The 27,873-nt window shown below is 39.9% G+C and overlaps 1 protein-coding gene and 1 long non-coding RNA gene across 3 annotated transcripts in view; one reads left to right on the plus strand and one right to left on the minus strand.

Moving 5' to 3' along the window:
- Positions 1-6,869, minus strand: part of SLC34A2 (solute carrier family 34 member 2) — a 37,654-nt gene extending 30,785 nt beyond the window's left edge. The window contains 1 exon segment of the mRNA XM_050947626.1: positions 6,823-6,869. The gene's annotated coding sequence lies outside the window, so the exon portion shown is untranslated.
- Positions 2,862-25,141, plus strand: LOC127048387 (uncharacterized). 2 transcript variants are annotated; one of them, XR_007773633.1, is made up of 4 exons: positions 2,862-3,338; positions 15,239-15,292; positions 17,540-17,646; positions 18,704-25,141. It is a non-coding gene; the product is annotated as an uncharacterized LOC127048387 (long non-coding RNA). The 2 variants fall into 2 exon arrangements; XR_007773632.1 differs by lacking the exon at positions 17,540-17,646.
- The last annotated feature ends 2,732 nt before the right edge of the window (positions 25,142-27,873 follow it).

A 27,873-nucleotide genomic window follows, 5' to 3' on the forward strand; every position in this document is an offset into this window, starting at 1 on the left:
ATTGGGTATCACCATTTTAGGCCTCATTGGGAGGATGAGTAAAATGGAGCTGAGGAGTGTTATGAGCTATGTGAATTCTTGTTATGGGCTGAGTTAAAACCTCATTCAAACTGATGTGTGAACATACTCTTCATTTAAAAGCGTTGTAGAGACATTTATAGGCCACACCTAAAACAAGGCCCAATAAAGTCTGCCCAGAAATTAGTACCATGTGGACTGGGGTATTCCATGGGGTATTGTAACCATGTGTTTGTGTGCAAAAGGGTGAGGGAAGGCACAACACACAGAAACGGAGAACTCGAAAGAGAAGCAGAGGCAAAAAGCAAGAAAGCAAAGCAATAGCCGGTGAGCACAGTGTGACCTGGGAAAAGCTAGAGAGAAACCGTCAGGTTTGTTGGCTAATGAGGCTTGGAGCAGTTTGCTAAGGAACTTCTTTTGTTCTTGGTTCCTCCTGCAATCAGAGAAGGAGGACTTTGTAAATTCCTTGTAAATAAACAGCATTGCACAACAAGAATACCAGACTCCATCGATTTCTACGTCCAACTGGAACAGCCCCAAGACTCAAAATTTGACTAGTGGCTTGGGATGAAAAAGAAGCAAACAAAATGATTTCCTCCTTCTGTTTGTAAATGTGTTTAGTTTTGGCTGCTACTGAAGCAAAAAACGTCATGCTTTCAAAACTTTAAGTATACCGGTTGTTTTAATTCTTCATTCATTTTGCCTCCTGTAGAAAACAACTTAAATTTTTGCTTTTAACTTTTTTCCTATTTTCTGGTGCTTAACTGTATAATTGTAATCCTGAAATAGTATTCCAGTGTATGGATCTGAAGAGGGACCTGCTATTTTTATTGTTGACTGAATATGTGAGAATTACAACCCTGCTTTCTCCATTTCCATCAATCTTTCCAGGATGTCTTAATTCAGAAGTGACAAAGAGTCCTGTGGCACCTTATAGACTAACAGATGTATTGGAGCATAAGCTTCGTGGGTGAATACCCACTTCGTCAAACGCATGTGGTGGAAATTTCCAGAGGCAGGTATAAATATGCAGGCAAGAATCAGTCTAGAGATAATGAGGTTAGTTCAATCAGAGAGGATGAGGCCTTCTTCTAGCAGTTGAGATGTGAATACCAAGGGAGAAGAAACTGCTTTTATAGTTGGCTAGCCATTCACAGTCTTTGTTTAATCCTGAGCTGATGATGTCAAATTTGCAAATGAACTGGATTTCAGCAGTTTCTCTTTGGAGTCTGGTCCTGAAGTTTTTTTGCTGCAGGATGGCTACTTAACTCTGATACTTAATTCAGAAGCCAAATCATATGGCCCATTTGTGTTATTCAGGCACATTCCTATACTCTGGGTACTGATCAGGTTTGGGTCTTGTCTATACTTGCAGTTTAACTGTTTTTAGCATTGGTTCAGCCATATCTGTTGCTGACAGCTGTTTTTAACAAAGGCTAAATTACTGCATGTAGATAAAGCTTCAGTGTTATAAACTTCCATATAGACAGTTACCACCATGTGTAATGAAAGAGGTGCCGGGGCTCAAGCAATTAGGTGCCAGGACTCAACAATTTTTTACATTAATAACTGATGCAGCAAGCCCAGAGGTGCCTGAGCTATGAACTGCCAAGCCTAGACCTCAGCCCTGGTAAGCCCTGACACAAATTAAGCACTGGACAGTTACAATTATAGCATATAGTTATAAGAAAAGAACCATGGTAGAGCCCTTCTAGCAAAAAACATGGCTAAATATTGCTAACATTTGAGCTTTTACTTTGAACAGGCCCTTTACAAAGTAAGGATATTCCAGAAAGTTGTTCCCTAAAGGCTATGTGTGTAGGAAATATTTGCTAAAATATCACTTGGCTGCTACCACCAATTCAGCTCCAACCTTGGTAACACTAAAGAAATTATTAACATGAACAAAGCTGTGGAGGTAACTGGAATTTTAAGTTCTGTATTGTATAGACCTGCTCTGAGCAGTTACATACCTCAGGGATAGATATACAAAGGGATTTAGTTGCCTAAATCCAGAAATCAGATCCTCAAAACCACTGCGGAGTTGCCCCCTCACCCTGTAGGTGCCTAAATTCTTTAGCTGTCTAAATTTCTGCCAGTAAAGTTCTCTGGGTGCCTAAATATCTGCTGGTGGACACATGTAAAAGCACCTCTGCTCTGATGCCTAGCACCTAGCTCATATCTAAGCCCTGGCTGGAGTCTGAAACTAAGTGTTCCCCTCCCTATCTTGCCTGTAGGACCAGATCAGGGCCCACATAAAATGAGGAGGAGGTGGTGCTCCTTCCTCCCTTCTATCAAATATCCCAGTTGTTAAAGCACTCATCAAGGATGCAGGAGAACCATGTTCAAGTCTGAACTTTGCCTGATCTGAAGCAGAAACTTAAATCCAGTTCCCGTCTCCCTGAGGAGTACACTAACCACAAGGATAAGGGGTAGGTGTCACTCAATTGCTCCTGTTGAAGCTATTCCACTTTGTATAAATAATTAAATAGTCACTGGTCCAGAGAGAGAGTGAGAATTTCTTGATAGCCCAGTAGCTAGGGCATTCATGCAGGAGGGAGGAGAGTCAGGTTCCAGTCCCTCCTTCAATGGCTATTTGTGTTTAACCATGGCTTCTTTAGCATAGTATCATGACACTCATAAGGAAAACATTCTCCTCCTTCCACACTGGTCAGGAAAATTATGGTAATAGCCTGATAGCAACAACTGTGCCTTTACACAATTGTTATTAGTAGAGTTTTAACAGTAGTGTAGACATAGCAACTTGGAGGGCACAAAAAGAATGATCTTTACACAGCTGGAAAAAACACTCTTGCTTGTTTCAACAGTGTGTTTCCATTTGCCTGGAGCCATTCTCGTAGTCCCAAGCATGTCAGAACAACCCAATCCTGTTAGACAAGTTGCATTAGTATATGTTAACTTCAGCATTAAAACAGCTTGCAACAAAATTGCTTAGCAGTAGCAACCCTCCAAAATTTAAATGCAAGCATTAAAAAAGTATCTAAATCCAGGTTTAGGGTTGGACTGGCCGCTTGTTTTCACCACTCATCACAGGTCCTATCACCTACAAAATAAATTTAAAACTGTTTTGCTATATTCAAATTCAAGGTGGAACTCAAGTATTCAGCCTCCCCTATTACTGAGGCAGCATGAAAATTAGACTGGTGTGATCTCCAGAGGTACGAGGGCTTGAAAACTCCACCTGGTGAACAGCCTCTTTCATCCCACTAAAGAAGAAATCTTCTAAGCTCAAGAATTTGGCAGAACAAATTTTCATAATGAAGATGCCTCATAGCACTAAGGTGTCTGGAGTTCCACAGGTAGGTCATTCATTTTTATTATTGCTTCTTTATATTATTATTTCTTTATCCTGAAGCACACTGAGCGAGTTGGGGTGGGGGTGGGAGAGTGAAGAAGGGAGAAGGTGTCAGAGGAGAGGTGCTATATAGCTAAATATATACATAAAATTATTAAATGTGATGTCTGATCAATGTCCAAGATGGGGAATATAACCTGAATATCCTAATTCCTAGAAGTAACTCCCCTCAGCAGCTCTGTTTCCAGAAAGGGTATCACAGTAGCAGCCAACTCTGACTGCTTGATGTTAGCAAGGGTCTCTGAAAGTAGAACCATGTAGATAGAGTTTGGACTTCTTAAGTGTCAACAAAAGATGTCCACTTCCCCCATCCCCAAACCCTAGCTAAGTGAAACAGTGAGCATCTGAGCAGGTAACTTTCAGCCACCAGACAGACTGATTAACAGAATTCTGGCACACAACTACCCACAAGTTGATTTAATAAAGGTCTTTTCTCATTCTGATGCAGAATGTGAATATTATCACTGCAATATTGACTTCCGAGTTTACTGTCTTCCCCAAGGGTAAGCACTGAAACGTTGGGAACAATATTCCGAAGAAAAAGTAGACACTGCAGAGAAACTGAAACCTAATGTTACAGGGCCTCACAGTCCACTTCCTTGTCCCTTATGTTATTTACACTTGTGTAAAGTCAGTGAACACCTCCATTACCACATCAAAATAGTAGCAGTTTATATCTGTTTTGCACAGATATAAATGCCTATAAAAAGTGTAAGGGAATGGAGAATCAGTTCCACAGTCCTTAACATAATATTTACTTTAGGCATGATTTTCAATGCTACTTTGAGAGGCTCCCACCTATAATGATGCAAGCACTGAAACGGAAAGATTTCTTTTTTAAAGTAACATGTCAAAAGATTCTTTGCACACCATATGAAAGTATTATTTCCAAGGTATGAAATTTAATGCTCATGCAAGCTGTGATCCAATCTATCTCAGTGAACCTTGCAATATATCCTCACAAGTCATAAGCATGTGATCCTATAGTTGTAACTCTTGCTTCTGGTCGTGCCCACTGTGTGCTAATTGCTTTCCAAATATAAACGAAGGCAAAGTCCCTTCCTTAAAGAGTATAGAACATCAGGACAAAAAGTGGAATATTTTGAAGCAACATTGAATCACGAGTGGCCCATTGACATATGCCAGCAAAGGGTGAGCCCACAGTTTGCATGGAAACTTACAGTGCCACAATCACAAAAATTCAACTCTCTGGTGAATAACTTGAGCAGAACTAGGCACCATGGAATTATCTTGTATTATACTCCCAAGTGTCTCATTAAACCACTTCCACGTTTTCTGTGTTGTACAGTGAAACTTTCAGTAGTTTTCAATTCTACAGTAAAAGCAATCGCAAGTCTATTTATTTTGCTGGACTTAACACACGGAGATATAAACTACCAATTGCCATGTGTCTACAAAGCATTGTTTGTACCTTTCCATCCATGACAGTTCAGTGAAAGGACAAGTTGTACTTGAAAGAAGTACTGGGAAGCAGTAAGGTTTAGAGAAATCAAAATTACAGGGGAACTGAATGAAGTAAAATTGAGATGAAATGCTGGTTGGGGGGGAAAAGGGGTTTTCTCTGTGGAGAAAGAACCACTACCTTCATATGCAATTATTAATAAAAAGAGAAACAGCTAGACTATCATACATGCAAATTCTTTCCAGATCTTTCAAACTGTTCCCAAGACAAGATACAGAAAATCCGTTTCATGCAGGCTATTCAGACTTTCTTCTAAGTATCCTCTTTTTTTACTTTTCTACATATACATAATACTTTATAGTAATTCACCATGCTGTAGAGATTTTTAGTTTTAAAAATGGCATTTTTACAGCTAGTCTGATATTTAGTGCTAACTGTGTGAATCAATACTATTTCATCACCTAAACATCTTAGTAGCAAGTATGTATTAACCCTTGTCAGCATACACTTTGAATAAATATTGAATGTTTCTTTAAAATGTATAACTAAAGATAAAACTTAAGACTTGTAAAGGCAAGAGGGGGCCAGATTGTTAGATAGTGTAAATAGGTGTAGCTCCAGTAAGTTCATTGGAGCTATACCCATTTATATTAGCTGTGGATCTGGTCCAAGACTCTGGTACATTGCTGCCCAATTCCCATAAGCGTGATAGAACAGGTAATAATTTAAATACATGCAAACAATGCCTCAAACTCACTCGGAACAAGTTTCTTCTTTGCTTTAGCAACAGTGACTTCAGTGGGACTATTAGCATGAATAAAGAGATCAGAATCTAGCCACTTCTAAACATCTCTTTATAGATGGGAAAATATAAGGGATGGATGCTAAATAATTATATATTTTTTCATTTCTATTGAGCCCTTGGACCCCCGGTTGCCTCACAAAATAGAATCTAAAGCATGTTAAAACTAAATCATACATAACATGAAATAATAAATAAAATGAATTTCTAAGCCAGTACAGAAATAAAGCAAATCCCAAGTAACAACCCATCAACTCATGAACAAACAGTTCTAAAGATACTGCTTTCCAATAGCCATAACCACACCAACTGTCATATAAAAGATTTCAATGAACTACCTGGCAGAAAGATACCTAAATAAAACAAGTTACAATTCTTAAAAATTGAAAGGAAAAAAATTCTTAATAGTAAACAATGAAAATAAAACAGGATCCTACCAGTACTTAACCTGAAGCACATAGTAAAGAATCTCAAGAAAGGAAAAAGTAATGATATTAAAAGGCTTGCTGATCTAATAGAAGAGCCGCTAATAAAAGTTCCTCTGATATCCATGGACTTCTGTTTCCTGTCACATTAGTTCAGCTAACCATATTAGACTAATGTACTCCTTTTACCTCAGTGTGTCAAACTGAATTAGCATAAGACAACGTAACCTTGACAAATCGCCTGATACTGCAACAGTGCTGCACATAGACATTACACTATTATTTATACTAACAAAGTGAAAAAAGGGATATCTTTAAATAATGCTTTATTGATTACATTCTGGCCTTTTTTCCCCACTATTGGACACTACTCTTCATTGTGCTGTATTTTAAAATCTCACCAAATAAAAGATTAAGACAATACTTTCCCCAAGCTATAGACGGGTGAGTTAATTCTTGCTCTTTATCACTATTCAAATAACTTTTAGTTCCTTTTTAGGATTTGACAAAAAATATAGTTACTTTCTAAACAAATATTTATTATATCACAATGTATACATTTTTATCATCTGTTTTAAAATATTATCAGTACAAATTAAAGAATAAAAGCTGAAAAAAATAAGAACTGAATGATACTGCATTGTGCAATTCCACTTCGCTTTATGAGCTCTAGTTGCTGCTATCTCATGTGAGCTGCAAAAAATTCTGTGGAGATTCTGACTTGCAAACTAAGGTAAAGTTTTTAAAAAGGAGAGTTTGTCTGAGTGGTTTTACTTACCACTTCTTTCTTCCCAGACAATAGAGTGAACCAGGTATCCACTGAAACCTACATTATATATAGACGTAGGTATTGAGCAAAGTCTACTGTCATCACCACACACTCACATTCCTACCTTACACTCTGGAGGCACTGCCTACCTGCAATTTAATGATTTCAAACAGCTCTTTCCAGCACGGCAGTAACCAACGGTACTAAACTTCAAATTGTTTCACGCTCATCATATTCTAGGGACTGTCTCATCAGCATTAAGCAAGCGTAGCTCATATGTTCCTGTGAATGCGGTGGAGCTGTTTGTTCCACTCTGACAAATTGCTGGGCACCTTAACACTCAGTCATCTCTCTAATAAGAATTTTCCAAAAATATTTTGTGGTATCAGAAATCTAACAAAAGGGTTCTGATAGGGATATGGTACTGTTATCTGTCTATTCATCTATTAATCTTTCTATCTGTTTCATCTGCCTATTGATCTGTCTAAGAAGAGAAGTGGAGAATCAGATAAAAAACAGTCTCATTGGGAAACCCGTGAGAATCCCTTTCAGAACAAAGGAATCATTTTCATTCTTATCAGTGCTCAGTGTTTCCAATTAAAGAGAAGCTACAGTGATCATTAGCATTTTGGCCATTGCTGGTGTGGTTCTCATTCTTACAGAGATTTAAAGATGTGAGACTGCTTCTGGTAATTGTATCCTGAAGTCTAGAAAGTAGGACAGGTATGAAGATGCTTCGTACGATATAAAAGATTCATGAACTATACAAACAATTGACTCAAGTTAGACCAAGAGCCACTATACAGGACTGGGCTTGTAAGGAATCTGGGTACTGACCAGGCAACATCAAATATTGCAATTAATGTTTGCTTTACAGAACTGTTCACTCTTAAAGAACACCTTCACTTGGAAAAGTGACTATGTAAAGCAGCATCTTACCCAAGAGATCTGCTTCCTATGTGTATGCAGGTCATATCTACTGATAAAAATAGCTTTTCACTCCAGTTAGCTGCAGCGACAACGCAGCTGAAAAGGTGTAAGCTGGATTTTATACATTATCAACAGAATTATTTACTAAATTCTAAGTTGTTAAACTCATGCCATCCTCTGGAGGCACTGGGGTGGCGCAGGGGTGAGTAAGACATATTTTGAAGACAAGGGAGCAAATTTAAAGATAGGTGTAACCAAAAGCCTAATTACCCTTATTACTCATAATGATTCACTAGGAGCAAAGTACCCAGCTTTAATCTCAGATCCCAGACGGAGCTTGCAAAGTTGACTATTAAAAATATGTTTTTATTTGTGAAAGCTGAAAACACTTGAAATGGAAATAAATGACTGAAACCACACCTGGAAACCCATAATGCCATTTTTATAGTCACTTCTCCTACTAGAACTGCACTTTAATTTTACATACAAAATAATTGTAATTGATCCCCCACTTGCAGAAAAATACATATTAGAATAGCTTAAAATAGGAAGATCCTTGTGTCCTGTGAACGACGCATATATCCTCCTTTGGTTTACTAAGTGTAAAACACCAGCTCTGGTACTGAGAAAGTTCTTAGTCATTCAAGATTTAAACTCATGGTCAGTGTTCAACCAGGTAGATGCCTAACTTTTTAACAGTTGGTTTTTTTCAAGATACTTTGTTCTGGCTGTCAAACACAGAATGATTCTTGTAATAGGCTATAACAGCCTTTTCAGATTTTAGGAAGATGACCCTCCTGGACCAGTATTTTGCTGTTCCAGAAACAGTAGGTTAAGGAAGAGGAGCTGGTCATTGAGGGAGAGGAAGTGGTTTCAGGAAGGCAGTCTGAGGCTTGGGAAAACACTTATTCCAGCCTGCGTTTAGGGCCCAAGAATGATACTTCATGAGCAGAAGGGCTATAACTCTCTGTCACAGGGTAAACGGGACCTTTAAGAGTATGTCTGCACAGCTGCTGGGAGCAAATCTGACAGCCCAGAACAACAGACTTGTGTTACTGGGACTCAAGCTAGCTCACTCAAAATAGCAATATGGACATTCCAGTTTGGGCTGGAGCTCGGGCTCTGAAGCCTAGGGACAGGGGACTTCAGAGCCCGAGCTCCAGCCCACGTGTCAAACCAATGTCTACACAGCTAGTTAGTATGCTACCCCAAGCCCTACTAGCATGAATCTGTCAATGAGGTCTGCAAGACTCTTTCCCAGCGGCTGTGTAGACATATCCTAAAAGGGAACTGCTCCAGCTCATCTACACTGTGTTAGCAGCCTTGATGGGGCATGATGAAGGACAGGTCTCCATATAAAGAGCCAAAAGAGAATGGGGGTTTTGGGGAAGCTCAGGAAATTGTAGAGTGAGGAAGACTCTTGCAGGCAATACCCTGACACCAGGGGAGTTTTGAAGCCAGAGCCACAATGTTGAGCTCCAGCCAGGTAAGCCTGGGAATGGTAGTTGAATTAGTTGAGAGAAGACGGGCCCCTTGTTGGAAAAGAGGGACTAGGCTAGTCCCAGTTTAAACCTGGTGTAAAGACTCAGTATTTGAGTTAGACTACAAGGTGAAAGAGATCACTGAGCTCTGTTTGTTGCCAGCCTGAGTGGAACTAGTGAATGGTGAATCAAAGGGACCAGAGAGAAGAACAGCCCAGAAGGAGTGCTGCAGGGTTCCCTTAGTCAAGAGGGAAGGATTTAGGGCCATTGGAAACTGTGCACAAAATTATATAAACTAGACTCCCACCCAAAAGGGGTAATTTTGTTTGAAACACTGTGGACTGTTCAGTTTTTAAGGGGCCCTGATGGGAGGAAATGGAAGCAAAGTGTGGCAGAGTGACCTCTGGTCAAGACGGGGCAGCTGACCTGGCTGCATTCCCTTTTCCCCTCAGTAGTGAAGACTCAAGGTGTCTGTTAATTGAACTAGCAATCTCTCTGACTGAATTGTCCCAAGGCTGCTGGGACTGGAGTCCAGAGTCCTAGCAAGATCTGATGGGAAATGGAGATGGGACATAAAAAATAGGGAGAGACCTGGAAGCTACGGGTAATACTGAGGGCAAGTAACACAGATTTCTTAATTTTTATCAACTAGGGATTACTTTGAAGCAGATGCCTTTTTTGATCAACTGACCAAAAGGATGTGGACAAATTGGAGAGAGTCCAGCAGAGGGCAACAAAAATGATTAAGGGGCTGGGGCACATGACTTATGAGGAGAGGCTGAGGGAACTGGGCTTAGTTAGTCCACAGAAGAGAAGAGTGAGGGGGGATTTGATAGCAGCCTTCAACTACCTGAAGGGGGTTCCAAAGAGGATGGAGCTTGGCTGTTCTCAGTTGTGGCAGATGACAGAACAAGGAGTAATGGTCTCAAGTTGCAGTGACGGAGGTCTAGGTTGAATATTAAGAAACACTATTTCACTAGGAGGGTGGTGAAGCACTGGAATGGGTTACCTAGGGAGATGCTTGTGGAATCTCCATTCATAGAGGTTGTTAAGGTCCAGTTTAACAAAGCCATGGCTGGGATGATTTAGTTGGGGTTGGTCCTGCTTTCAGCAAGGGGTTGGACTAGATGACCTCCAGACGTCTCTTCCAACCCTAATCTTCTATGATTCTATGACCCTATTTGAAAGGCGTGAGGAAAAAAGTCTCTGGCAAGGAAAGAGTTAACTCACAAATTCACTCCATGGATGTGGTTTTCTGTTTTGTTTGACCTGCCACAAGGTCCGTTAGTTATTCTGCAGAAAGTAGTTACTCACAATTCCAGGTACTTGAAAAAAACACCATTTGAAGTCCTTTCGTGTTTGTGTAGAAAACTCACCTCAAACAATGGCTCATTTACAGGCTGCCAGTAAGTTATGTGACTTATGAACTCTGTCAAGTCACAGTTTTTGTCATCAGGAGCCTATAAAACAGTCGAGACATATGTCTGACATGCATACATACCACAAAATGCTACAAGCTCTCTGACAACATCCCCAAACAAACTGGCGATACACAGGACTTGCAGTGAGAGCAAGACAAATATAAATCCATCTGTCCCCAAGGGACAATATTCATTCCTGAGCTTGTGCACATACATTCCAGTAGAAAAATGTGGATCATATACAGTTAAAATAAAACTTTAAAAATCAATCTAAAAATTGACTAACATGAATCCTAACAAAAACATCATAGCAGCACAAGGCTTATATCTATCATTAATAATATTACGGGATCACTCTGGTCATATTACTAGATATGAATCCCAAAACAATTATTATGCATCGTCAAGATAGCCCTCTCACACCAGGAAGAAAATTACCTCTTATGCAATATACCAATTACATTAATCTTTTAAGGTTCTACTAATCAGAACAATATACTGCCATGCATTTATTATATAAATGAAGTAAGGCTGATGTCACTATCTTTACCAGATAGCCATGTGGCTCGCTGTTGAGGAGGTTGTAAGTTTCAGAGTTTCTGAACACAATGTCCACTGAAACTTGCTCTGCCAAATTCCGCCCTCTGATCTGTGTTTGGAAAGGGCACATATTTGGCCTAAAATGTCCTCCTTTCCTCTCCTTTCCCCTAGCCACCGACACTCCCAGTCGTAAACAAAACTGTTGGCTGTATGAAAAAAGAGCCCCATGCTGATTGCATTATGGATAATGATATAAAAATTATTTGGTGCAGAGCCAGCTACCGTCAGCCCTGAAACAACCTGAAATAGTGCTCTTTCTTGACATCCATAGTACAGTTTTCAGGGTAGAATTTAACCCCAAATTATCTATTTCATTTAAATACAGAATACTTTTTGGGTGATATTTAAACAACTTTTTTTGTTAAAAACGGAAAGCACAGTGAATTGAAGTTGGTATGTATGAAATTCTGCATTCACATACTCTTCAGTATGCACTGGGAAATAATATTTAGACCAAATTCTATCCTTGGTAGTATACCTGAGGTTTCCACTTCAGTACATATATGCCTTGGAGAGCAGATTCTTGATGCTGTAGCCTTTGTACTTGTATATTAAATTTGTTTTTTCCTTTAATAAGTGCAAATTTGTCTTTGATGTTATCATTCTTACAGGGCAATATTCTACTTATAGTTTCTCACATGACTTTACTGTCAGCTGTGTTAGATTGCAAAAATATACTGAGAGTAGTATTTGGCCCAATATGTTTCTATTGTATTCAGAAAATAATAATGGAGACTTCTTGAGGCTAATTTAAGATTATATAAATTATGTAAAGGCTACATAACCTAGTGGACAAAGTATCTACATCACATCACACAGAGTAGTGTGTTACTAGGATTGCCAATAGTCCCTTATTACAAGGGAAGTCCCTTATTGTTTCATCTCTGTACAACAAGATCGGGAGTTGCTGAGTGCTGCAAAAAAGCAGCAAGAAATACCACTGGTGAATGTAGATGAATACTTTTATTATTATTAATGATTATAATAATAATAATAATATTGGGAGGATAGGTAGGGCAGGGGTGCTAAGAAAACAGTCTCTTATTTTTTGAATACAATGTTGGCAATCCTATGTGTTATGCAAAATGTAATTGCACTGTAGTTTAATGTTTTTTAACACATAAACAGTACCCAAAAATTCTTCAGAGTTATTGCAATTATACACATACAGTGCTCAATAATGTCAGAAAGAGAGAGCATTTGACAGGTATAGTCAAAGGGGGGAATGATGAGATATGAAATGAGTGGGAGAGTCAATGAAGTGAAAAACCACAGGAAGGCTTTTCCAGACAATAAGAGGAAAGAAGGCTTTCACACCAAATGGTACAAGATTTTCTGATTGGACAGAAAGGAGGCCAGTGTTAGACGACCAGAGCACTAGGGGGAAATAGAGAGCATCTTTTAGCAAGTCCATGATAGCTTTTAATAACGAGAGGACAAACTTGAACAGAATCCTTAAATAAATGGGGAGTTAGAAATAAAGTTGCTTGAGGATGGAGTTGATATTGCATTTCTTTGTATATATGAGAAAGTGAATAGAAGCAGTCTGCATGTGCTGGGCTCTGGAGAAGCAAATGGGCAGAGACATGCAGCAGTCAAGGCGAGAGGAAAGGAAAGCATGCATACTAATTTCAGAAATGAAAGGCCTGGGTCAAGGAGGAAGTTAGAAAAGATAAGGAGCATCTGATGATCTTCTCTCTCTAGAAAAGGCTCATAAAAAGGCTGAAGGTACTGAAATAGTAAGGAGGAATATGAAAAAAGCATAGCAAACTGAGAAAATAATGGAAGCCACAAAAGAGTTGAACTCCTGTAAAACTTTTATCTTACAATTTTTATTAAGATTCCTATCAAAACAATAATTAGATTAATTTATTTCTAACTCTTTTCTGAAGTAAAAACAGTATCCAATGATTCAGAATAATACTCATGAGAAATAAAGCCAGTTTAGGAAAAATTGTAGCCATATGGATCCCAGGTTGTTAGAGAGACAATGGGGCTTAGGTAAAATCTTTTATTAGACCAACTTCTGTTGGTGAGAGAGACAAGATTTTAGTTTACACAAAGCTCTTCTTCAGGTCTAATAAATGTACTGAGAGTGTCACAGGTAAATACAAAGTGGAACAGATTGTTTAGCATAAATAGTTAACACATATTGCAAGGGACTGACCATTCAGTGTGGCCAGTTATGACTTCTGCAATAATAAGAGAGTGGAAAATGGGGTAGGGGAAGTTATAGATCACTGTAATAAGCTATACATCCAGGTCTCTATTAAGTCCAAGATTTTTAGTGTCTAGCAAAGTTATGAATTTAAGGTCCCAGCCCACGCTCATCTTTTGACAGTTTTCTGTAGGTGTCCTTTGAGGACAAGGACTGAGAGGTCAGATATGGAGTAAATGTTTTATGAAAAGTGTTTGCTACGGATGACACAGTGTTTGTGTCATATCATTTTTCTGTGTGAGTTCATCTGAGAGCATAGTGATTGTCTCATTTCACCAACAGAGTTGTTATTGGGGCATTTACTGCACCAGATGAGGTATACCACATATTGTGATAGGCATAGGTAGGACCCATGGATCTTGAAAGGTGTGTTCTCAGGGTTATTGATCATCATGGCACTGGAAATATGTCTGCAGGTTTTGCACCTGTTGTGGCACAGTCTGCTGTGACTTGAACGTTGTGGGTCCTGGTCTGTGCTTGCTTCAGATGATAAACTGGGAGAGACTGGGGGGTTGTTTGAAGGCCAGAAGAGGGGATTTGGGAAAGATTTCTTTCAAAATGTGGTCCCCATCAAGTATGTGTTGCAATTGTTTAATGTTACCCTGTATGGTTTCCAGTGTGGAGTAATAGGTGAGAAGTAGGGGTGTGTGGTCAGAAAGGGTCTTCCTTCTGTATTGAAGCAGATTCTCTCAGGGTATTTGGGTGGCCTGTTCCATGACACAGCTGAAACTCTGTAGTGCGTCTGGTGAAGATGTGCCATCCTGTCAGCATAATTACTCCATCTCTGCAAGAAGTGACATGGCACCAGTATGGACAATGTGAAACTTGCATCAGTCGGGGGGATGGAGGGGGCTTTTTCACACTCCTGAGCTATGTAAGTTAGGTCACTTAAGCGTTAGTGTAGATCTGCCCTACATCTGGCTCATCTCTGTGTTAGTATTGTATTTTAATGTATTAAAATTATAAGAATGTGTGTAGTGTTTTGACTTTATTGAATGCTAGTGAGCTCCTGTGTGCATTAATCTCACTCAGAATGTCTGTATCCCATATTGTAAGGTACTATTTAAGCAGCTGTGTTGTGAGCCTCTGTGACTATGCAAATCACCGAACAGGAGAGAGACAGTAAGAAGCATGAAATGCTGGTCTTCATCAGAAGATGTTAAATAAATAATTGGAGATATACCACTCTCCTAGAACTGGAAGGGACCTTGAAAGGTCATTGAGTCTTGCCTCCTGCCTTCACTAGCAGGACCAATACTGATTTTTGCCCCAGATCCCTAAGTGGCCCCCTCAAGGATTGAGCTTACAACAGTGGGTTTAGCAAGCCAATGCTCAAACCACTGAGCTATCCCTCCCCCTGACAGGAAAGACCAATCAACACCAAATGGACTATTGTGGGACATTGAAGAGGACAAAAGACTTTGTTGTTCTGCTTTCTTTACCGTGAAGATGAGTCATGCAAATGGATTCCTCCCATCAGCCAAATTTGCAGCTTAGAGTACATAGCAGGAGGGGGATAAGAACCCCAAACTGAAGGAACTGTTTTTCCTCTATGCTCCTTGGACTTTGAGGTTTTTTCTAGGCATAAGCAAGACATCCCCAGCTAAGGATTAGCCCTAAAGGACATATAGAGCTTGCTTATTATAGAAGATTTTATTAACTTTTGAAATTTAAGATTATAAACTCATTTGTTACATATGTTTACCTGCTTTAGCCTTGTAAATAACTCTAATTTCCTTTTCCTATTTAATAAATCTTTATATCACTTATTATAGGATTGGCTACAAGATTCATCATTGGTGTGAGATCTAAGGTGCAACTGACTTGAGGTAAGTGACTGGTTCTTTGAGACAGAGAGTAATCTGAATACTGCTCTGATTCTTGGTGTAAGGGTCCAATATATCACAAAAGTATGTTCACCTAGGTAGTGAGATAGATCAGAGTACTCAGTGGAACTGTCTGTGACTCCCTGCTAAGGCTGTTACAGTGCCTGACAAGTTTATACTTGATAACTGGTTGGTGAACCAGTATAGGGTGCTGGTTCACCAACCAGTATAGAACTTAGGGTTTGTACCCTGGTTCCTAACTGTCTGCTTTGAGGTTGGTGCTCACACTCTGAAGCCACCACAGGCAGTGTTACAGAGTGTCCTTGTCCAAAGGTGGTTTTAAGTGTGTTAAGGTATGTATTGCAGACTTTTCCTCAGAGCATCTTCTGTGGTATCCAAGTATCTGGTTGTAAATAACAGATTTCGTGGTGTGTTTCTTGGTCCAGAACCCCTCCCCAATTCATAGTACACGAGGTGTTACTGAGTTTCACAAATAGGCAAAAGAAACAATCCTCTCCCCTCTTTTTCCCTTATGAGAGAGGGGAACCTGGGTGAAAACAAAGAAGGGCAAAGATTGCCTGTCTGTCAGGCAGTCTTTCTGGATTTAGGTCTATGAGCTTGGTCTATCAGAGTCTATTACCCCTCAGTGGGGCCTACCTTCTGCCCCTCTGCTTGGGGCATACTGCTTTACAGTTGGTCTGTGCAGCTTCAAGAGTGGTATAGCCTGCAACTATCTCCTTTTCAGCTGACCTGTCTTGTTGTCTGTAATCCCTGAAGTGAAGCAGCCCTCTTCCTGCTCACCACCCTTCCTTTGGCAGGTATCCCTTTTTTAAACTCCTCACCCTCCAGGCAGAAGAAGTCCTGCGGGTATGCCATTAATTTTGAACATCCCAGACGAATTCATTAGTATCTTCTCCACCAGAGTGAGAGTGTGTCCCTTCACAGGGTGACTACTGGATCTGTGAAGATAAGTGTGGTGATCCATGGGTTTCCTGTATATAGTTGTCCATGGGGTTCCATTGTTGAAGCTGATTGTGTTGTTCAGGAAGTTAACTCTGCTGTGGGAGTGTTCTAGAGAGAGTTTGATGGATGATGGTGGTTGTTGAAGTCATGGTGGAATTTTATAAGGGAGTTTAGGTCATCTGTGCAGAGGATGAAAATATCACCAATGTATCTCAAGTATATCATTGGTTTTGTGGTGCATTTTTAACTCCTTCTGTCAATGGAGAGGTGTTAACTAGCCACTTTGCCTTGAATAGTCCCTTCAAATGTGTGTTAACTACTCATGCTAAACCATCTGTACCACCATGTATTTAGCTGTGACACTCTGAGTACATTTTTCAGATCTGAAGAAGAGCTCTGTGTAGCTTGAAAGCTTATCCTCACAAACAGAAATCGGTCAAATAAAAAATATTACCTCATCCACCTTGTCTCTCTAGTGTAGGAAAAGAACAGTTCTGCCATATGGTATAAAGATGTGATATCTATAAAAATAGCTAAACTAGAAAAATGTAAGCCTTTAAAGGTGAGATTTCAAAAACAGCTAAAGTGATTTAAGTACATCCAAACCCAAACTGTCAAGTTAAATGCGACATAATTAGGGCTACATTAGTTTCATTCCTAATGTTCATAAATCCTTCACATGAACTCTAAACGAGGGAGGGGATCAAATTAGTTTTAAATGTGTCTTATTTAATGTAAGCATTTAAAAGGTCAGTGCTTTTCTTTTTACAAAATTCTTTCATTGGTAATTTAAGAAAAAAATAAAGAAAATACTATACAATGAGTAAGATATTTAAATGAATGCAATAGCCATGAGAATCAATGAAATAATAAAACATTAAAGTCTTTTGCTTTTTGCTTTTAGCGCTTTTTTCTTGTTGGTTTGGTTTGTTTGTTTTTTATTTTTTACACAGGATCAGCCCAGTACATGACCTCAAGGTCAGTTTACACTAGTTTAAAATGGTATCTACAAATGTTGTTTCAGTAACAATATCATATATGATCCTTGCTATATCACAACTGCACAAATGCATCTATGGTATACCAAATTTTCATGTAATTTTTCTATTTGCAATGTAAAGTTATTTTCTCCATCAAAGCTGAGTTTGACAATTCTCTCTACCATGCTGAATAAACTAGAGGTTATTTGATTTTCATTTTGAGTATTAAATATTTTGTAACCAATAGATATGTCAGTACTCATTTCTTGATGTTCACTGGAACATATCATTCATTTACTAATTCTAGAGTACAGACATTTGGACAGATAAAATCATAGGGTTAGAAGGGCGAGAGGCGGAAGCGGAGTAGACGGGGGAGCCGCGGTCGTCGATCCCATGCCGTGAGGATGGGAGGTAAGTTGATCTAAGATATGTCGACTTCAGCTACACTATTCTCATGTTGCATATCTTAGATCGATCCCCCCAACACACACACACAGTGTAGACCAGGGCCTAGTCTAACCCCCTGCCAAGATGCAGGATTTGTTGTGTCTAAACTATCCAAGACAGATGGCTATCAAGCCTCCTTTTGAAAATCACCAGTGAAAGAGCTTCCACAACCTCATGAGGCAGTCTGTTCCATTGTCCTACTGTTCTTACAGTTAGGAAGTTTTTCCTGAGATTTAATCTAAATCTGCTGTGCTGTAGTTTGAACCCATTGCCTCTTGTCCTGCCCTCTGTAGCAAAAGAGAATTACTTTTCTCTATCTTTTTAATGGCAGCCTTTCAAGTATCTGAAGACTGTTATAATGTCACCCCTTAATCTCCTCTTTTCCAAACTCACCATACCCAGTTCCTTTAGCCTTTGCTCATATGGCTTTTATTCCATCCCTTTGATCACTTTGTCACTCACCTCTGGATCTTTTCCAGTTTCTCTATGATCTGTGGAAAGAACTTTGTACAAATTCTGTGGTGTGGCTGAGCATGCTTCCTGCCCTCCAGGAATGGAAGTGGGGTATATGTACAGTGTTTGTTTAAAACACCCAAATCCACTAGCATAAAATAGCTTAATTTTTCACAGCAGCAATGTCAGCAGAAGGTTAAAATAACTGGTCCAGCTACATGTTTTAAATAATTTGTAATCATGGTTGCTTTAATTTTTTATATTTTAGCTTAAATGCTTGAGCAGGCTATTTAAGAAGTATGAACCAAACTTCTTATATAAAAACTATAAAAATTACTGTTTTCCATGAGATTCTTTGGGGAGAGGGGTATTTTTAAAGACTAAAATAACCCAACATATTTCCTCTCTTCTTCACCATTCCTCACTCCTCTCTTTCTCTCTCCTTTCCTTTTCATCTCTTCTCCTGGAATTCCAAAAATCTAGGAAAAAGCAATATTTTTTCATTGTTGACATGGAGACTACACATTGGACAAAAACTAGCTGTCTTTTTTCTCTCTTTTCCCCAAAGCACAGGACATGTTGCGGTAACCATGGACAGAGGTGCTGAACTGAGTTCCTAAAGGACAGGGAAATTGCTAGCACATCACAGCTACTGGGGATGATGGAAAGACAAACAATCTGCCTGAAGCACAGGGCTTTGAAAGCACAAACTTGTCTGCATGCAACTTTTAAAATGATGATTATTATTATTATTATTATTATTACTTTTAAATGGTTTAACTTTGCAGAGCATTATGTGCGTTCAACTCAATTTTTTACTGTTCTAAACCTTGAACACAGTGTGTTCATTGTTATTTATTAAGAAATCAGTGAAAATATCTTTACATTTATGGTTTTGAGTCTTACACAATTCACTGAAATGCCCAGCTTCATTGTCATAAAATCCACACATTTACTATACTTAAATCCTCACATAAAGTGTGATAAAATGCACATATGAAGCATGATAAAATCCTTGCACCACTGCAGATACACATGAAGTTGTGCACTAATCATAATTAAAGCCTTATACAAAAGCAATACATTGTTCACATGCAGCCCCAACACTCAAGTTTGTAGGGAAATGTATCGCTGACTGTGTGCCCCTGAGTAGTTACAGCATTCTACAGAGGTCGCCTCTCTGGCAGTTCAAAACTTTCAGCAAATCTGTCCACTTCCTCCTCCCATACAGCCACAAGGCTTTCTCCCTTGCTCTCACAAAAGGTTGTGCAAAACACAGCAAGCAGCTATCATAAAGAAGTAGATATCTCATCGGCCCCGAACCCCAACAACAGGCTCCTTCATCTACCTGTTAATCTCCCAAATGCACATTCCAATGTCATTCTACAAATACTCAGGATACATTAAACAGCTCCTTTTTCTCATCCAAGTAAAAAGTAAGCTGCATCTCCCAGATGACTGAAAGAATGGCAACAACATCAATGTCTGCAATGACCATCGGAGTAAATGTTTCTATTATCATTGGAGAAAACAGTTCAAATTTTCTAAAGTTCCTGGATCATGGACCTTTCCACTGTGATCAAGCAAACCTTGCAGCACCACGGTGAAATGGCCTTTCTATTGATGAACACTGAGACCTGGTATGGGAGAGCAAAGAATAGGTATGTGTCCCCACAACTGGGGAACCCCAACCACGGAAACCAGTTAATAAACTCCTGTATTTTGCCCAGCCAGATGACCTGGGATGACAGCACCTCCTTGATAGCTGCACACATAAAAAATAAATAGATGATGGGATGAAAGGAGAGGAATCATAGGAATTATTTAATTTGATCCCAACCCTCCGAATTTCAGTAGTTTCTCACATGGCACAGTGCAAAAAATCCCTGAATGCACACAGTACAGCCGTGGAGCAATGCACCATGGGATGTCTACTTAGAAGCTGAGTGCTTACTTCAAAACTTTGCAGTGCTGTCTGGCTGCAACAATACAAACTAAAAGTACCATAACTGGAGAACAACAATATGGTGACTAACAAGGCACCTTAAAGACTAACAGATTTATTTGGGCATAAGCTTTCATGGGTGAAAAAAACCCACTTCTTCACATGCTAGGATCTTGCAACTTATGGCAGTTTTCATAAAGTTCATGAATCTCTTACCAAAATGAAAATGCATCTGTGATGGCAGTTCACGGTGCGATACAGACTAATAAGAGGTTGTGTCACCATGTGCCCTGCAATCCTGGAGGCCTTGCAATGCTCTTACTGCTCAAGCTCCCAGCCTGGGATCTCACTTCAGACGTGGGTTTTTTACCAATGAAAGCTTATGCCTAAATAAATCTGTTAGTCTTTAAGGTGCCACTGAACTCCTCGTTGTTTTTGTGGATACAGACTTACACAGCTACCCCTCTGAATATGGTGAATACAAACCATTCATCCAACCGTTGTGAATCACTTAATGTGGATACACAAAACCTGCAACAAGTTTCAAGTACAGACATGCCCTATGGGGTTCAGATTGCCTAGTTGGCAGGGAAACCGACATTCCAATTGTTTATTCAATTGAATCTAGAGAAAGAGATGAATTACTTTGAACACCATATCCAGTTAATATTATAACCATTTAACCAGAGCAGACAGGTCCATATTCTGAAATTTAATGTAGTTGTGCAAAACCAAAATACCCTTCTCCTTACCTTGAAACAAAAAATAGACCACTTTGACTTATCCCATGATCTGGATGATGGAATGAAGTGCACCCTCAGCAAGTTCACAGATGATACCAAGCTGGGAGGAGAGGTAGATAGGCTGGAGGGTAGGGATAGGATCCAGAGTGACCTAGACAAATTGGAGGATTGGGCCAAACGCAATCTGATGAGGTTCAACAAGAACAAGTGCAAAGTCCTGCACTTAGGAAGGAAGAATCCCATGCACCAGTGTAGGCTGGGGACCAACTGGCTAAGCAGCACTTCGGCAGAAAAGCACACGGGAATTACAGTGGACGAGAAGCTGGATATGAGTCAGCAGTGTGCCCTTGTTGCCAAGAAGGCTAATAGTATATTGGGCTGAATCAGTAGAAGCACTGTCAGCAGATCAAGGGAAGTGATTATTCCCATCTATTTGGCACTGTTGAGGCCACATCTGGAGTATTGTGTCCATTGTTGGTTCCCCCACTACAGAAGGGATGTAGACAAATTGGAGAGATTCCAGCGGAGGGCAACAAAAATTATTAGGGGGCTGGGGCACATGACTTATGAGGAGAGGCTGAGGGAACTGGGATTGTTTAGTCTGCAGAAGAGAAGAGTGAGGGGGGGATTTGATAGCAGCCTTCAACTACCTGAAGGGGGGGGGTTCCAAAGAGGATGGGGCTCAGCTGTTCTCAGTGGTGACAGATGACAGAACGAGGAGCAGTGGTCTCAAGTTGCATTGGGGGAGGTCTAGGTTGAATATTAGGAAACACTATTTCACTAGGAGGGTGATGAAGCACTGGAATGGGTTAACAGAGAAGTGGTGGAATCTCCATCCATAGAGGTTTTTAAGGCCTGGCTTGACAAAGCCATGGCTGGAATAATTTAGTTGGTGTTGGTCCTGCTTTGAGCAGGGGATTGGACTAGATGACCTCCTGAGGTCTTGTCCAACCCTAATAATCGATGATTCTATGTGGTGGTGTTTTTTTTCAGCATGTCTAATGGCACAATATTTTCACCATTTTGATATCAATAAAATTCTAAAGTTTTTAAACCATACACATAGGACACAACTTTCATCACAGAGAGTAGATCCATCTTGTTATAGCTGCAGAATTCCCTAAATTATAAGCAATGGAATACATCTTCTTAGATGGTGAAGAACTTCAGCAAGCAACCAAGATCATGGCAGTGGATATATCCCCAGAACTGGATGATCTAAAGTGAAATTTTATGTATCACCTCAGCTTTGCTCTTTTTTCCGTCCTACAGTATTTGGAGCAGAGTCTTCCCTGTGGGAACGCTGAAAGTTGAAATCCGTTCACTCTCTCACACACAAAAAAGCAAAGACCCTGAGATTTGTGCTTCCTGTAAGCCCCTATCACTTATCTACATAGGTATAAGCATCTGGGCCAAGGTCCTAGCTGTTAAGCTACAGGTCATTCACACTTTAACTGCTCCTTCCCAGGGAGGTTACGTTAATAGCAGTTTTCTGGCAATGATGTCTGACAACTAATCAGCCTTATCAATAGGATAATTTAGAGCACATCCACTCTCTTCATCTCCACAGAAGCAGAGAAAGCATTTGACAGAGTAAATTGGAATTTTATGTTTGGCACTTAGATGTTGTTACATTCTGGGATGCAATCCAGACTGGTGAAGAGTTGTGTCACCTCTTACACTGTAACTCTGAGTGCTTCCATTGGGAAGCCTTGCTATTGTTCCTCTCTCCTGGGACATCCACAGTCAGCAAAAAATATGCCACACAGGGGCTATGGGGCAATAAACAGGTTGCTGGGGCAGAGCTGCTGAACCAGGGCTGTCTACCACACAGACACTCAGGGTGTGACCTGCGTGCTTGAAAGCTGGCTGTGAGATCTCAGGCTGGGAGCTCCAGCAGCAGAGCATTGCAAGACACCCAGCATTGCAAGGCACACAGTGACACACTTCTTATCAGTCTGGACTGCACTATGAACCACCGTCACAGATGCATTTTCATTTTGGTAAGAGATTCATGAACTTTATGAAAACTATCATAAGTTGCAAGATCCTACCATGTGTCTTCTAACCAACAGCCTTCAGGGGGTGTTGTTTCATGTGGGCACAGTTGACCAATATCCTGATTGTTTCTCACCCTCTGACATTTGCCACTAGTGAACACCCAAACATTACACAGTACTCAAATAGACAAGACAAATTATCCTTGGGTGCTGACAACATACTGCTTGAAGTCATCGACCCAGCCACTTCCATTCCTAAATTACATGCCCATATTACAGAGTTGGGAGGATATCCGGTTTTAAAGATTAATTGAGGGAGATGGCATCCAGGACAGGGCAAGGTAACATTCTGGAGAACCTGCACTAAAAGCCTTCCCCTTTAGGTAATCCCCCAAAGTACTGTCAATATTTTGACACAAGATGACAACAATATTTTCCGGACTTAGCCTGTGAAAAATCCAGTGAAATCAGCATACATATGTTCACTGAGAAGGTGAATTGGTAAATCTATACACTTATTTAGCAATTGAAACAAAAACCACTTTTTCATTACTATAAAGAGGGAAGGAAGTGTCACTTGACAAGAGTCCCAGAAAGAGTTTTCTCTTCTAATATCAAATAAGTAATGTAGGGATAATAGTGTTGTTCTTATTCTAAAGCCTCTCTCTCTCTTTCTCTCTGTGTCTCTCTCTCTCTCTCTCTGTTAATGGAATAATTTCCTGAAAAGTATTTAAAGTGAAATGCTGCCTCTGACAGACACAGGAGTGAGCTTCCATTAACTTTTGTAGTAGTTGCATATGTGTACCTAAGAGCAGAATGTGGCCCTTAGTGTTTCAGTGGAATACCTGTTCCATTATTAAAATCAAATATGGCACTACCTTCAATAAGACTTCCTTCCAAAGTAAGGGCCCAATCCTGCAAACATTTATGCATGAGTATATTTGCTCACCTTAATAGTTACACTGATGCCACCTGTGCAAATGAAGTTACTCATGTGCATAGAGGTTTGCAGGATCAGGACCTTACCTACCACTCAGCATACAGGTTGGCAGAATCTGGCACTAAAATTTTGCTATGGCACAATCCTGCCCGCAATCTTGTCCACAGATATACAGGCTTATAATAGTCTGGGTGTTGAAAATCAGCTATTGTTATTGGGCCTCAATGAACAGCAGCTGATTTCAAAGATACGTGCTTGTATTTCTGCTGGCAGGCAGTAATGGAGACATCTATTTACATCTTAATGTAAACACAGCCCTAGAACAACTATTTGTGGGGAAACATCACACAACTCTACCATTGCGAAATGTGTAAGGTGTAACACACTTGTGATTATAAAATAATTTCTATGCTCAGGAAAATATACCCTTACATTCTTAAAACATAGCAACCAACAAACCTCCTAAACAAAGGTCTGCCCTGATTCTAATCACCAAACGTTTTCAAAAGCCAGACTTAGGCCCTGATTCTGTGAACACTTATCTATCAGTATAAACTTACTTGCAGGAGAAATCCTAATGAGCCTAATGCAAGTAAAGTTATATACCTGTATAAGTGTTTGCAGGATCATGACCTTAAGAAGAATCTATTGTTGGAAAGATTTGTCAGAGTTGTCAGAACATTATAAAGACCACAGAAAAAAAGACTGTTCCTTAAAAAAGTCAGTTAACTACCTTCACAGCAATGGATCACCCATCAATTGATGCAGCTCAGCAAGCAATAATTACTTGTTAACTTATACTGGCGAGACAGTTTTTACCCGAAGGCAACAAGAGTGTTTTGGCATATATTAAGATTTAAACAGATGTGTCTGTTACAGCTGATGTGTAACTAAGGACCTACAGAGTCTGCAAAACTTTACCATTTTAGGTTAATGTCAAATTATGTAAAACACATTTACAAAGATGTTCTGTACTGTCCTTGATCCCTAAACCTTGATCTGATTGATCTGCTATTTATAAATCCTCTATCAGTTTCATGTAGAATCTGCCCTGTATTGTTTCTAAATAACAAGTACAATAAAATTTCCTTTATCAGCCTCTTCTTCTGCTAATCTTTTCAAGGTTTTTCATATTCCACGCATCAGACTAGCATTATATTGCATCATTATGTGTATTTTCAAAAACTCACTTAGGGATTGTCTATTGTAGAATAAGAACATGCACACAAGGATCTATTCTAGAATAGCTAGTCTGGTCAATTTTCCGTCGTAGATAAGCCCTTAAAGAGATTTAGCTGACCCTTTGTCATAAACAGATAGTTAAGGGTTAATGTCTCTTTTACCTGTAAAGGTTTAACAAACAGTGAACCGGACACCTGACCAGAGGACCAATCAGGAAACAAGATACTTTCAAATCTTGGTGGAGGGCAGCCTTTGTTTGTGATTTTGGGGTTTTGCTTTGTTCTCTCTGGGATCTGAGAGGGACCGGACATACTACAGGCTCTAATTTTCTATTCAAGTAGTAAGTGCAAGTAGAAAGGCGGTTTAGTCTTTTTAATTGGTTTTCTTTATTTGCTAATGTGTATTTGGCTGGAAGTATTTTAAATTGTATTTCTGTTGGAGGAGGCTTTTTCTCCAGTTTCTAGAAGCTGACAGACCCTGTAACTTTTACCATCTAAATTGCAGAGATAACTTTTACTTTTTTCTTTCTTTTTATTAAAAGTTTTGCTTTTAAGACCTGTCTGATTTTCTCCCCTTGTTGAGGCTCAAGGGAATTGAGTCTGTACTTAACAGGGAAGGAGAAGGGAGGGGAAAAGGGTGGAATCCCTTTGTTTTAGATTCACGGAGCTTGAATCTGTCTCTCTCTCCAGGAGTCCAGGGAGAGAACATCTGGAGGGGAAGAGAAGGGGAGAGAAATGGTTTATTCCTCTGTGTTGTAAGACTCAAGGAATTTGGGTCTTGGGGTCCCCAGGGAAGGTTTTTGTGGGGATCAGAGTGCCCCAAAACACTATATATTTGTGGGTGGTGGCTGTGTATCAGATCTAAGCTGGTAATTAAGCTTAGGGGAATTCATGCTGGTACCCCAACTTTTGGACTCTAAGGTTCAGATTGGGGAAAGATACCATGACATCCTTTGTCTGTATTTTGTTTTTTTCATATAAATACCTTGGCATGATCAACTATTATGACTGTTTACAGTTCCCTTAGAGCCTGATCCAAAGTCTACTAAAGTCAATAAGAGTATTTCTACTGACTTCCACAGGCATTAGATCAGGCCCTAAATAAGACATAAGTTAGGAAACACTATAACTGTCTGACTTCATTAGGCTCTCACCTAAACACAGTAAAACCTCTGACTCAGGTTTGTGGGTGCTTTAAGCATAGGCTAGTTTACTTGACTAGGGTATGGATTAGAATCTGGATACTGCTGTCACGTGGGCTGGAACCCACCTACTCTGCAGTGATGGTGCCGGCAAAATCACTTGAATGATGACTGTCCTCCAATCAATGCCCTTCCCACAATTCTCCCCAAAGGACAAACAAGTTCCCCTGTAATTGACACAAGTGACTGGGAAAGAATCCCAGAGCATCTCAGCACAAAGAACCATGGGATATATCCCAGACACACATGGGCAAGTGCAGAAATAGTAAGCCCACAGTAACATTGGCATGGCTTTGCTGCAGGAACACTCACTCCTGGGCTGGGCTAACCCAGATGCTTAGACTCAGCTGCCAATCATCCAAATTAACAATGCAGTGAAAACATACTCTCCTTGACCAGGGCAGAGGAGAGACAGAGCTAATGATCATTTCTTTCTTGGCCCTTTTAAGACAATTTGCACCCCAGATGTGCTAGCAGGGAGCAATGTAGTTCAGGGATTGCAGTTCTCCTTGGTCCATGAACAGGGGTGTAATGGAGAGTGAGTGTCTATGTATCCCTCTGCCCTTAAGTATCCACACAAACACCCAGGACAATTAAGCTCAATATTTCCAGCTGAAGATGATGAAGAAAACAACATAGGGAAGAAATAGATACTTCACAGAGCAGCTGGCTGTCATTTGGGCCTCCTCCCAGCAGAGGGAGCTGCTGTGCTATTTGCCTAGCATCACAGGTGTCTGAGGCCCTGATTAGGAAGGGACTGAGGCTGCTTGAGGAGCAAGAGAATGGAAGCTGCCTGGTGCCTAGATAAATCCTGCCCTGCCACCAAGACTCCTCCCCCACTTTTCTGCCCCTCCCCCTCCCTGTCTCTTTCTCTCTCTCTCTCACACACACGCACACACCCTTTTTGTTAATGACACTTTTTTTCATTTCCTTCAATAGCAACTCAAAACATGCTGTATTTTTCTTGATTTAAATTTTGTAAAAGGGAAACAAAGTGAATTATGGCTCATGTTCAACCATACTCCAGATCAGGGGTAGGCAACCTATGGCACATGTGCCGAAGGCAGCATGCAAGCTGAATTTAAGCGGTACTCACATTGCCCGGGTCCTGGCAACTGGTCAGGGAGGCTCTGCATTTTAATTTAATTTTAAAAGAAGCTTCTTAAACATTTTAAAAAACTTATTTACTTTACATACAACAATAGTTTAGTTCTATATTATAGACTTAGAGAAAGAGACCTTCTAAAAACGTTAAAATGTATTTCCAGCACACGAAACCTTAAATTAGAGCGAATAAATGAAGACTCGGCACACCACTTCTGAAAGGTTGCCGACCCCTGCTCCAGATACAAATTAGCAGGAACTACAGATTTAAATTAGACAAAAAGTCAGGCCACTGACTGTAATTCAGCAGCACACACTGACATAAATCAAGACGTCATTTTTGACATTTTATTATTTCTTGTAATTTGAGTATAATGAAAGATAATAGTAATGGCTGCTTCATTGTGTTGCTTTTTGATACACTGTCTAAGAATTTTAAATGTTTAAAGAAGATGTTATAGGAGCTGCTTGGGAAGTTAACTAGGAAACACTTTTATCGGAAATGTTGAATCAACAAAACCAAAACTTTTTGCAGAAAGGTATTGGGAGGGTTTCTTGGGTCCAGAGTATAATTTCTGGTCAAAATGAGAGACAGAAAAAAATCTAAACAGCCCACTGATTAG

This window comes from Gopherus flavomarginatus, chromosome 3, assembly GCF_025201925.1.
Source record: "Gopherus flavomarginatus isolate rGopFla2 chromosome 3, rGopFla2.mat.asm, whole genome shotgun sequence".
Classification (NCBI taxonomy): Eukaryota; Metazoa; Chordata; order Testudines; family Testudinidae; genus Gopherus; species Gopherus flavomarginatus.